Genomic DNA, 12,952 nt, shown 5'->3' with positions numbered 1-12,952 from the left:
GGTTTGCACCCATTTTTCCTTCCTGCGGGAGAGAGGAGAAGAAGAGCCACAAAGCAAAGCAGTGCGCAGCGGACGGGGCTCCGAGCCCGAGAGACACACGCACACCCGCGAGGGACCAACACCCGTAGGCACCGCCCAGACACCGCGCAGGCACCGCGCAGGATGCGCGCAGCGGACGGTGCCAGCAGCGCTGCGATTGCCGGGTGGTTGATCTGGATGTCATTAAATCCTTTCTCTCGGTGGGCAGCGTAGAACGCTCGGCTGAACTTCGCCGCCGCATAAACAAATAGGGGATATTTTATATGATTTAAGTGTGCGGATAATTAGTTTTATTACATTCATTACCCCCTTTATGTGCTCCGTAACAAGTCGGCAATTAAAGTAACAAAGTCATAAAGTCTTTATAGGGGCTTATAAGCACGAGCGGCTTTTGCCGAGCTCAGTGTTCAATCCGAGGCTCCTCTTCGCCCCACATCAGGCGGTACTCGATGGCAGCCAGTATTTCGGGGCATGGCGCTGTGAGTTACCGGGGGGGCAATAAAACGACGCGAAAGATTCTCGAGCCGCTGAGGGGCCGGGTGAGGGCTTTATGGCGAGAGCTGACGGCTTTATTGCGGCTGCATGTTGTACAATGTGTATTTGATAAAGAACGGCCTTTGGTGGCCCGTGGACACTTTTTGTGCAGCGGCGAAATGAAAATAAATGTGAACACGGTTTTAGTGCGAGGGCGGAAACAAATTGCGGACTCTAAATGGTCCTCCCTTTATGGCCGGCAGACAAGAGGAGAAAGGCTCTGCCAACATCTGTCTTCCGTCCCCCAAATCTAAAGGGCACCAAAGAATGATGCGAATCCAAGTGTTTCTACAGCAGAGATTTGTCTTTATTTACCCTCGCTCTCATGAATATGAATACTCCGCTGGGGCAGTGAGGTGCCTCGCCCCCTCTCCAACAACGCGGGGCACTTTCAAACATTTCCAAGTGCGTTTCCTGCGGAGGGAACCCTTTGTCCCGGGGTTTCTTCCCCTCGCTGCCCACCGCCTCCCTGTCCCGGCCGCGCCGTCGGGGCTGCGGGGCGCTGCCATCGGCGCCCAGCGCTCGTCCCGGGCAGCTGCCCCCCGTTGCCCCCGGAGCTGTCTCCGCGCCCCCGGCCCGAGGCTGTTGGCTTTGCCCCCCCGCCGGGGGCCCTCGCTCCAGTTGTTCTTTCTACACGCGAGCGGCTCTGCCGAAAAACTTGTAGCAAATGGGTAATTTGATTACGGCCACTATAGGCCAACTGCCTCAGCGGCCTTCCCCCACGCGTCTGGCTGGGGGCAGAGAAACCATCTCCAAGGAATAATCAAATCAAGGCGAAGTGTGGAAAAACCCCTCCTGATTTCCAGGCGACACAAATAGAATTAGAGCCTCCCGGTTGCTTTCTCTCTCCCCCCTCCCGATCCCCCCTTCTCCTCTCGTTGCTTTCTTTTTTTCCCCCTTCCCAAAGAGCCCCTTTGTCTGGCCACCGGCTCCCGCGGGGCGCTCAGGGCTGCGCGGCCGCGTAGGGGTGCGCGGGGTGGGCGCCTGCCAGCGGGAGCCGGACAGGGACGCGCCGCTGTGCGAGAGCCGCTTTTCTTCCCTTCTTCCCCATTCAGAGAGGGCCGGGGGGAGCCGGAGGAATGCTCGGAGGCAAACGGGGAACAGCACGTCTTTGTGCGGCCGCCGCCGGCCATGGGAAAGCGGCTCCGAGCCCCCCGCCTCCCGTGTTTCTGTGGGGTTTGCGCTGCCACCCGCAGCTGCGGGGAGACCCGAGCCCGACCCTGGGCTTTCCGTGCCCCAACCGAGCGTCCCGCAGAGGCACCGTGGGTACAGCCGAGCCTCGAGGGGACGGGACCGAGGGGCACCCACAGTGATGTCCCCTGTGCAGATCACAAGGGTGCGGCCGCATCCCCGAGCAGCGCGGGGACACTGTGCGGCTCATCCCCAGCGGCTGTGCGGGATGGAGGAGATGCGCCGTTATTTTCAGAGCCGAAACTGTGATATTTTTCTTTCTTTTCCTCCCGCAGGCCTCGTCGTGGCGTTCAGGCGGCCGCCAGCAGAGGGATCTGCGCTTTGCTTTTTTTTCCCCCCTCGCTGCTGCCACGGCAGCAACATCTGCTGGGAGCAGGAGCCGGGAGCTCGAGCAGACGCACAGATGTAGAAGTGACATCTGCTTGTGACAAAGGAGCAGGAATTAGATTAGGCGGGGAGGCCTTTCTGCCATTAAGGGAAAAAAAAAAAAAAGAAAAGAAAAAAAGAAAGAAAAAAAAGAAAAGAAAAAAAAAGCGAAATGTTGGCTGTAAGCTGTGCAAGCAGGGGAAGAGGATGTGAAAGGCAGAAGTGCTCATCGGGCAGATGCTGGGACAGCCGGGGCAGCACAGGTCCTGGGAGAGCCGTCGGAGAAGACTCTGCATCCCCCCTCTAAGCACCACAAGAACAGCCAGGCAGGAACATTGCCCCCTGTGTTGCAGATGATGCAGCATTTCCCTCCTGTTCTAGAAGCAATGCTTTTCCCACTTATATATATACTGATATTTAATGTCACATCTTTTTGAAACCCTATCACTTACAGCCAGGGGATACTTCCTGCCCCTTACAGAGCAATACAAAGAAGAAGAAGCAGGACAACATTCCATTTCAAGCTATAGGAATAATGTACAGCATTGCAAAGATAGAGTGTGATGTGTTGTGCAGTGTGAGCAACATCTACTACAGGCTTCAGAGCCCAATGAAGTTGGTTAAAACCTCCAGGACCTTTGAAAAACAGTGGTTTCAAATGAGTTTGGCTTGAACTCTTGGTGTTGAAGAGCCTGCTGGCCTGCAAGCCTGCTTGTGCAAATCAGTCCTTAAGGTATGGAGTGTGACATGTTGACGTTGTCAGTAATGGCGCTGGTAACAAGAAGGGTGGATCACAGAGGTTGTGAAGCCCCTCAATAACATGCACAGAGTACAGTGAAGAGGGAGAGAGTGAAGTGAAAACATCTTAGAAAAGAATTGAAGAAATCCTACTGGTAGGAAAAAAAAATACTTTCTGACTTTAATATGGTCAGAAAGTGCCAATCCTTGTTTTTTCTTATAGGTACAGAAGCATGTTGACATTAGTAACTCACATATAAGGGTCTATACCATATACAACTGCAGATATATTTTTGTCTTGTTTCATACAAAATGCTTGTGTATGAGTTTAAAAAACACAAGGTTTTGGCATTCTCTGGTATTTAGTATTCTGGTATTCACATCCTAAGGTGATGGATGCTGGCTCCAGCTCCACTCTGGCCTTTAACCTGCAGGCAGCTGGGCAGATCCACCAGAGGAAGGGCCCTTCTCTGCGTGCTTCTTCTGTTCTTTCTCTAAGCAATCATCTCTGGACACCACCAGACCTATGGCCTGACCCAATTATGGCAATTTTATGTTTCTATGCCTGTTTGTGTCAATGACTCCAGTGAGGTTGAATGAGGCAGTAAGAAACATGGAAAGGTATGTTCTTCCCACAGCAAGATAACTATTTCAAGTCAAGAGGTCACAGGAAAGTTAAAGAGGCCTCTTTTCTCAGAATAGGCGGCCAGTGACAAGGAGGCACAGGGTGCAGTCCTGAATTCCTTCCTGCAAAGACATGCTGCCTCCAGGCAAGGTACTCCAAGCCCTGCTTGAAGAAGGGGCTGGTGGCAGGCAGTGTTGCTCCACTGGTTAACCACAGCCCTTCCACAGCTCTTCTGAGGCACACAGCCGCTTCTTGGGGGGTCTAGAGGGGTCTTCAAGCAATATGGGAGCAGCTATGGTCCCTTGATTTTTTCAGCCCAGAGCTGAGGAGAGGCCTCACGGTAACCAAAAGCTCCTCACAGGGAGCAGAGGGGAAGTGCCATCGTCTGCTCTCTGCTGACAGTGCCTGATGAAACAGCATGTTGCTGTATCAGGTAAGGGTCAGGTTGAGTGTTAGGGAAAAGTTCTTCACTAGAGGGTTGTGGGTGTGGAACAGAATCACCACGAAAGTGGTCATGACCTCAAGCTGCTGGAGTTCAAGGAGACAATGCCCACAAACACAAGGTTTGATTTTTGGTGTGTCCTGTGTGGAACCAGGAGTTGGACTCAATCATCCTTATGGGTCCCTTCCAACTTGGGATTTTCTATGATTCCTGCACAATGCTGCATCCTTACCTACTCTCCTCTACTCACAAGAGCAAGAAGTCAAAGCAGCACCACATACTTGAAAGACTGAGGGAAATTAGCCAGTCTTTAATGGTGAGCAAGAAGCACCCGGTCAATGGGCTTGGACCTTCTTGGAGACTCAGGTGTGGGCACTTAGCTCATGGTTAAAGGAGGAGCTGTGCACCTCCTGCCAACCCATGGTACTTTCTAGTATTGATGTTAGTGCTACAGGTAGGTGATAACCTGAGTGGTGTGGTAGCTGCTTCTGAATGGGTTGGCCTTGCCCTGTGGCTCCTTGCTTTGTCTGCAACACTCCTTGTTATTTCCATAAGGCAGCCTGCCAGCATCTGGCTGTACTTACTATCCTGTTATTTAAGTAGCACTCTCATTTGCAAGTAGTTTGTGATGGATGGTCCCAAGCTCCTATGCAAAAGCAATATAACGCTGGCAGCTGCTCATTTTTAGCCTCCCAGTAAAAAATATTCCAATCAATCAATTGAATTACTACTATTCGGCCCCATGTGCTAACTTGGGAAGTACAACAATGCCTTCCTGCTAATCACATATGACAGTCTCTTGATTTCATTGCAATCAAAATGAAATTACAGGCTCAATTTGGCTTCTATACGGTCTGTTTTTGCTAAGGACATGTGAGAAGGGTGCTTGTGGGACTCTTGAGCCTTGATGGCTGAGCCCTCTGCCAGTGCTTCAGATAATAAGGGATAGTGCTTGGTGAGTGCTGTCTGAGGAGAAACAGCAGCAGAGAAGCAACACAATTCACTGTTGAACCTGAATGAAAAGCAGTAGATGTAAGAGGTGAAACATCTTTTCTTATGCTGACCACAAGTCTTCTTTAAGCTGATTATGCTTGATGTGAAGGGCCCTTAAATTAAGGGTAAATTATCTTTTTGCATTAATAGAGAATGTGAATGGGTATTACCTTTAAATGAAAACAAGACTGCAGATTTCACTGAAACCTTTTATGTAATCCATGGTTAAGCCTCTCTTGGAAAATGTGGGTTTATGTGTGTACTCTGGGACCTTGTGTTGTGCCATTAAGTAGAATAATTGCCTATATTCCGACAGGCGCTGAAAGGACTGGCACTGGGTCAGTTCTTAAAAGTTTATTTGCTATCTGTAGGAAGACATTTCTTTTTCTTAATGCATTTATAGGCATTGTTCTAGTTAATACTCATGTAAATAGCACATTAATTGAGTTTTCAGATTCTGTAGTTGTATGCTGCAATATGCTGATATCTTCAAAAGTAAAGAAAGTGATGTGCAAAGCTGGGTAGATGGTAGGGCATAGAGTAATACACACTGCATTCACACACAGCCTATCAGGAGAACCAGGCAGGAGATGGCAGAGCCCTGACAAGTTCACAGTGTAATTTAAATTGCTTTGGATCACCTGTTGGAGTTTGTCACCTGTCCCAGTGAAGTTTTTACCCAGTAATTGGGTTGCAGATGTGTGTGTGGAGTAGTGAGGAGATGCATTTTCTAAGTAACATAAATGCATCACACTCACCCTTGCTTTTTCCTTCTATCATTACGGTGTTTTAGGAAACTGCTGCTTATCAGAAGAATCTGACAAAGTTAGATGAGCCTGAAGCTCTCAGGGCTTCATTTTTCCACGTGTGGGCTCCATTCAAAAGTGCACAGGAAAGTGGCATTTGAGATTGAAGGTAAGGGTTGAGACCTGTCCCACACAGTGACTGGATCAGTTCACCTTACTTAAGCTTATTGGTAGTCTTCAGCATTGACTGTAACTTCACTTAGGAAAGGAGGACCACAGATCTGCCATGTCAATAAAAGACACGGGAGCATCCTGTGCTAACACCATGCCCCAAGAACAGTTACAGTTCTATCTGGATTTTGAAACTGTGAATGACTTTCAGGTCTTGGCAGGCAATGGAACATGTATCTCTCCTGAGAAAAGTGGAAATCTGTCTGTTCCTTGGGTCCTGTTACTTCTGTGAGGAAACTGGGTTGGCTGGTTCAGGGATGAATCTGAGATGAACCCAGTAACAGCAGTTCTTAGTGCATTCCCCAGACAGTCTGCATTCTTCAGGCTTTCTGTATCAATAAGATTCTGGTCTGCTCTCACTAAAAGTACTGTCTTAAAAGTACTGTGTTGGTTCTGAGGGTATGCATGTATAGGTGGGAAAGGGGATTTCTTTGTGGGTATCTGCAGCAAAGATGGATCATTATCTCTGAGCACTGAGTAGATTTCAAGTTGGTAACCGCCAGGAGAAATGGAGTGGGGAAAGAAATGGTATAGGCTAAAACTTTTGGTTAACATTTATAGAAATAGTTTTAGTAGGAAGAACTATAGCAGCATTGCTGAAAAAATGAAAGGCTGTTTGAGTGTCATCTTGTATGACTGTCCAGTGGGAGAGAGGAACCATGGCTGTGGGATCCATGTGATTTTTGGTGTCTTCACATGGAAACTGCTAAAGCAAGAACTGTTCAAAACAAGTTTATTATTTACGTACTCTAGAGAAACTCACTGGAAGGTCATTATTCCAGCAGTCTTTGTCAGGTCTTGAACAACCCCACTGAGAATGGGAATGAGATTTTGAGGGACTCTTGCTCCTGAATGGCATAACCACTTTTTCTGCCCAGACTCTGTGTTTAAGATGATGAATATGTTTCTAGGCAGCAGACGGTATAAGGAAGACACTGTTATGTCAAAGAACGGTGGAGATTTTTCATGTAGAACAGCTGAATCCAGTTGTACCAGTGAAAGTAGTTAGGTGTTGGTATGTATATATTTCACTCAGAAAAATCCCACTTGTCAACAGATCACAGAAAAGTCATATTAGTATTGATGTGAAATCAAATGGTCATGCTTGGATCAATACCTTATAATATTATTATGATGTTTGGGGAATATGGAATGCAAATTAGCGGTGATTGAAATAGCATTTTCCTCTTACACTTTAAATTATAACTATTCCGTGTTTTGCACATTGCTAAATCATACAAACAGACTCGCATGTGTATAACACATCTAACAGGATATCATGACCAAGGCATTATACCATGGGGCAGCTGTGAGTTGTCTGTAACACTGTGAAAATTGCAGAGAAAATGATGAGGCCAAGGGGAATTTTCCTGGAGAAAGCCTTGGTAACTACTGAATGAGGGTCTTTGTTTTTGACCCTATGAAAAATTTTGGCAAGATAAAGCAATTAGAATCCTGGGATAAGCAAAATTTTTTGCTCCCCCTCATTTTATATAATGCGCAGCCTTTATGTTACATGGAGATAGAAAACCTCTCTCTAAGGATTATTTCATTTTTTTTTATACCAATCCTCAAAATTATTTAATCTTAATGAAAAAATATTCTTTTAAGCTCCTTACTAGTCATAATTTTGACACTTTCCTTCTGATTTGTTATGCTAATGTAAGATCGCTATCAAATACATTATTTTGATGTACAGTGCTATAAAGTCTTCTGTCCCAGCTTTTTCCTTTTGGTCTGATTGATTACATACAATTTTTTTTGCCATCAAGATAACATCTTCATATAAATTAATTACATAAATGGAATTTTACCTATGAATTTCACATTATTTAGTTTGATGAACTTGTGAACTAGAGATGTTTTTACTGGGCACAAAGAGACTTTGTATTGCTCCTACACAGTGAGCCTAGTGACAAATAGTGGCATCTTCTGTTACTACATATCATCTTTTTCAATGTTAGTGGGATGGCAAAAGAAAATGCAAGAGAGAACAGGCTCCTAGGACGTGTTCAGAGCCAAAGGATTTGGGAGTAAAAATTTTCACCTTTTAATGGCCTGTTGGCAATTGCTATGGTTTTTTGCTATGCTGTTGGTGAAATGGGAAAAGACATGGCCAAAGTTGTTCTGGAGGGTTAGGTACAAGTGAAAATGGAAGAAAGGTAAGCAGGAGACAGCAATGTGCTCAAATGTTTCCTGGAAAGTATGTGTGCAGGAAAAAGGAAGCAAGGAGACAGCAGAGGATGGAACAAGAGACAAGCTGTGATCACAGAATCGTAGGGGTTGGAAGGGACCTCCAGAGATCGAGTCCAATACCCCTGCCAAAGCAGGTTCCCTACACCAGGTCACATAGGTAGGCATCCGGGTGGCTTTCAATATCTCCAGAGAAGGAGACTCCACAACCCCCCTGGGCAGCCTGTTCCAGTGCTCCATCACCCTCACCATAAAGAAGTTCTTGAGCACATTTGTGCATAACTTCCTATGCTCCAGTTTCCCCTTGTCCTGTCTCTACACTCTGCTGAAAAGAGTCTGGCCTCACCACTTTGCCCACCACACCTTTGGTATTTATGACGACTGAGGAGGAAATATGTTTGGAAAATCCAACTCCCTCTCATACAAGAGCTTAAAATCCAAATGCTCCCTTCTCCTTGTATATGCTAAAGCGGTTGGGATATTGCCTGTAGGAAATGAGATGCTGGGATGGATTTCATGGTGACCATGTCCATTCTTCCATGGTTGGAGCTCTGAACTGATTTCTCTTTCACAGCCCCATGCACACCCAAGAAAAAGTTGACATAGACCACCCCTACTTCTGAGGAACCACGCAGAAGATGGCTGTCACTCTCTGCCAAGCTCCTGAGTTCTGTGGTTGTTGTTGTACATGGCTTTTGTGCAGACCACAAAGCGTTTTTCTTCTCATGCCTGTGTAACTCTGTGTTGTCTGGCACAGCTGAGAACCCTTGACATATATGGCTACATGTCAAAGGTTCTTTTCTGCTTCATATGAAAGATGATTCTCTGTAAGAATAAGTGGCAATGTACTGTATTTGCATCTTATCAGCCACTTCTGACTTGAGGTTGTAATAATGGGACTTTTATGATGCAAATTGCAATGTGGAAGGCCCATAGAAAATCAATTGCTAGATATTTTAACATCTTGTTTAAAATAAACATTATTTCAGAAAGTTTATAACACTGCCAAGGAGCTACTTTTTAAAGCAGGCTAAAATCAGCTTGTTCTGTATGAAAGCCAAGTGTCTGCGTGTTTGGGTTGACTATTGGAGAGCTAACCAGCTGAAACTTTGTGTTGCCCCAAACTGAGACTTTTTTTCTAACCTGAAATTAAACTCAAGTTCATTTGTACAATAACGAGGCAGAAATCTGGACTGATGGGATATATGGCCAGTTTCATAAAAAAATGTAGATTTAATGTGTCTAATAAACAGACCAGAATGCCAGGCTCTGACCAATTATTAGGTTTTAATAATATTGCGCACTTCTAAACAGAGAGGCAGAGTTCTTCAGAAAACTGCAAGTCACACGCTGCTGAAGATGAGCTGTGAGTTCTTGGATGTGTTAACGTGCTCTCAGGTAGGGAAGCACACAAAATAAATTACTTAACTTGATTTGTGCTTCTTCAAGGGTGACATAACCTATCTAAGCATCCGTTTATTTTCCTTGCTTTCCATGTAAGAAGCTCTTGTAATCTTCTCCATCCTCAGATTCAAAGGCACCTGAGAAAACGCCTTTGGAAAGCTTAGTTCTGGGTGTTATGATCTCTCAGAAGATAGTAGCAGTCTCTGTAGTGCATTGATAATTAGCAAATGCTAATAAGTGTGGTATGGGAGAGAAGCAAGGAAGCTGTAATACATATCTAAAATGTAGATTTTGTGTATAGATTTCTTCAGGAATTGCTTAGATGCATTCTCCAAGCTGAAGGTCTTCTCTGGTGATGCGATTTCACTCTCTATTACATTCCTATAAGGCAAGCAAATGTAATGAATCCTCAATGGTGATAAATGATACAGATGAAATTTCACCATGTCTGACAATGGCTGGAAGGCTCTGAGTCAATGCTACTTTGCCCATGAGCTGTGAAATGGCTATTTCCATAATACCACTGCACTAACTGTTCCTCCTATAAGTTGCTCTAATGACAATAGATCCCTATAAGCCAGGAATAGCCAGTAATGAAGAATAAATAGCTTTTTGATAGAGGGACAGACTGGGGTTACTAACTGCAGCTTCAATGGTTGGAACTGGGCATCATTGATAATACTGCCTAAATTTAATTACTTCATTTTGTGACGCACAGTATCCCCCTTGTCTTAGCCTAATTGTTTTGACTTGCTATTGTAGGGAGAACAGTTTGTGCCTGGAAAGAAAAAGTAGGTGATCTTGAAGTTATAAAAGAATGTGAATTAGTTTTCCATTATTTATAGCAGAATATAAGTATTTCAGACCATACAGCATCTTTCTGATATTTGAAGCGCTCACGACATAATCATTGTATTCCCTGAGCTTACTTGCAAGGAGGTTGTCCAGCACTTGCACCAGATAATCTAATAGCTGGGTCAGAAAAGCCTTTTGTTATTTATGTTGGAAGATGAATATGTTTATGTGCAGTTGCAAAGCATGAGCTCCAAGCCACGTTGTGAAACCATGAGAGTAGAAAGCTGAGACCCATCCATAGAAGCAATTTGACGCATCAGTGTAAAGTAGTGTTTTTCTTGATATCTCTTGAAGAAAGTAATTACACCAAGCAAGGAACAGAATATTATGAATCCACACAAAGAATTAATTTGCTTAACACAACAGATATCTTCTGTTAAATATTTTTCATGCTTTTGTTCTAAATGGGGCTGTTCTGGGATTTAGACAAATATGTTACTTCATTTCCCCTTTTGTTTCATTAGGTTGACTCTATTTTTGTGAAGGAGAGATGGCAGATTTAATGTAGATTATTTTTCTTATCAGAAGGTTTAAGTTAGAGGTAAATTATGAGCAGACAGCATTTATTTCCATTTTAAATCCCCTTAGTTACTGTTGTTGCCATCACTGTTAGCATTATTATGGCATCCGTAGGGCTACAGAACGTGACATTTTAAACATAGGCTTCCTAGAGGCTTTTTGAATTTCTGTTTAACTAAAATCTTTCCTACTTCATTCAGCTACCCTTACAATTTACATTAGACAACACTCCATCAATAAAACCATCAAAATGATCTACTACATTGTAGACAAAAGTTATTGTGTCAACTTGACACTAATCAGTTAATTCCAGTAAACCTTCAGATAAACAAAAGCTTGTTGTCTATTACTGATGTGTGTGATTAGCCCCCTGTATGTCCTATAGCTATGCACATCTATAGAGATGTATCTGGCAGACACTTGGCCCGAGGGCTCTATATGTAAACCAGGACAGGATCTATAGTTAATGATGTTGACCCTGACTCCCTCAACAGAGATTGGATTCAGTCCTCATAATATCCCGACAGCTGATATGTATACTGTGCTAATAATATTATCAATTACTTATGCAACTGTGATTCCCACTGTTTAAAGCTGATAAAAGGTTCTTTCACATTCCTTATTACTACATCCCTGTTATCTAACTGGATGTGTTTCACTTGGATTTCTTTTAGTTTACTTTTTGTTTTGAAGCTCCATAACTATAGCTAAGGTAATGAGAAAGAGCTGAAGGTTAAATGAGCCACGTTCTGTATTCTGAGTAACATGGTACTTTTTTCTCTCTTGCACTTCTAATCCAGTAAAGATGGACTGAGTGTTTATTTACACTATGTGGCTAGAGTCTGTAAGGGCTGCCAAGCAGCCAGCAATGGGAGAAGTCTCCAGGTGCACGCACTCGGATGGACAAGCATCCAAATCCTGGTGTTGTCCAAGAGCCTGGTCTGTGGCTGGGCCACCCAAAAGCCAGAACTCTGAAGTCTATGTTCACTTCCAGGAGCTTAGTAAAATTAGTAAAATTGAGTGCTCAGCAGTGGTGGTAAAATGGATTTTGTGTCTTTTTGTGAAGATGAGAGATTTTGACCTCGTTTAAGCCTAAATTTTGGGGATAGCCCTGACTGTGCTATGAACAGCATGATGCTGCTCTAGAGATCCCTTTTCGTGTAATCATACTAATTCTGTTTTTTCCCTATGTTAGAGCGGGTAACACGGGGTGTTAGCCACAGCTGTGAATTCTGTACACTGCACATGTGCAATGAACAGCCCCAACCCGTGTGTTCGCTGGAAGAGGAACCTGCCTTTTCTTAATGCTTTACGAAGCACTAAGCACATACAGGAGCGAGAACTGCAGCACAAAGGAAGGGTTTGTGCTAGCACAGCCCTGTCCAACCCCTCTGCTTGCACACTGCTGGCCCTGGTCCCCATGCATTGCCCTGACCTCCAGGAAGCTGAGCAGGAGGGCTGGGCTCCGCCTGGCGCACCACGCAGCGCTGGTTGAAATGATGACAGGGACCACTGTTAAAAATTAAATTCTGCCTTATTTTTTGTGCAGTTCTTGTGAGCCACATTCGCGAATAGTAGTGAGAGATTTAATGATCGCATATTTTTTATCTTATTTCACTTTGGTCGATGCCAATTTTTTTCTGTTACTGTCGACTTAGAGCTCAAAGTAATTTAGTAATTGATTCTAAGCACGGCAGCTCGCCAATGGCAGCTATCCATTCAGGGGAATATCTCTGCTAATTTTATCCATCAGAATGAGATTACCATGCTAATCTCTCCCAGCCCCAGTACCTTGGTCAGTTGGGACACACTGATGCAAACGATGTTATTAAACACAAACCCTTCACTCGGGACAGGAGAGAAATGAAAGCGGGGAGATGAACGCATCGGGATGTGCTGCAAGGATTGCTGAGACTGAGCTGGCATTGTTTGCTGTGTCCTCTTCATCACCCCCGAGCTCTTGCGTGTGCAGCACTCTTTTTTTATAAGCAATCTATGGTTGCTTGCTTGTTTGCATCCAATTTTTTTTCTTCTCAGAAAGATTTGGCTGCCTTCACAGACTGTCAGCTTGTGAGG

At 44.6% G+C, this 12,952-nt stretch overlaps 1 long non-coding RNA gene across 1 annotated transcript; it reads left to right on the top strand.

Annotated features, from left to right (window-relative positions):
* Positions 1–4,337: 4,337 nt before the first annotated feature.
* LOC107313776 lies at positions 4,338–9,093 on the top strand. The gene is made up of 3 exons (XR_001555191.2): positions 4,338–4,389; positions 5,722–5,843; positions 8,673–9,093. It is a non-coding gene; the product is annotated as an uncharacterized LOC107313776 (long non-coding RNA).
* The last annotated feature ends 3,859 nt before the right edge of the window (positions 9,094–12,952 follow it).

The sequence above is a fragment of the Coturnix japonica genome, chromosome 4 (genome assembly GCF_001577835.2).
Source record: "Coturnix japonica isolate 7356 chromosome 4, Coturnix japonica 2.1, whole genome shotgun sequence".
Taxonomy (NCBI): domain Eukaryota; kingdom Metazoa; phylum Chordata; class Aves; order Galliformes; family Phasianidae; genus Coturnix; species Coturnix japonica.
This window is presented reverse-complemented; position numbering and strand designations above follow the sequence as displayed.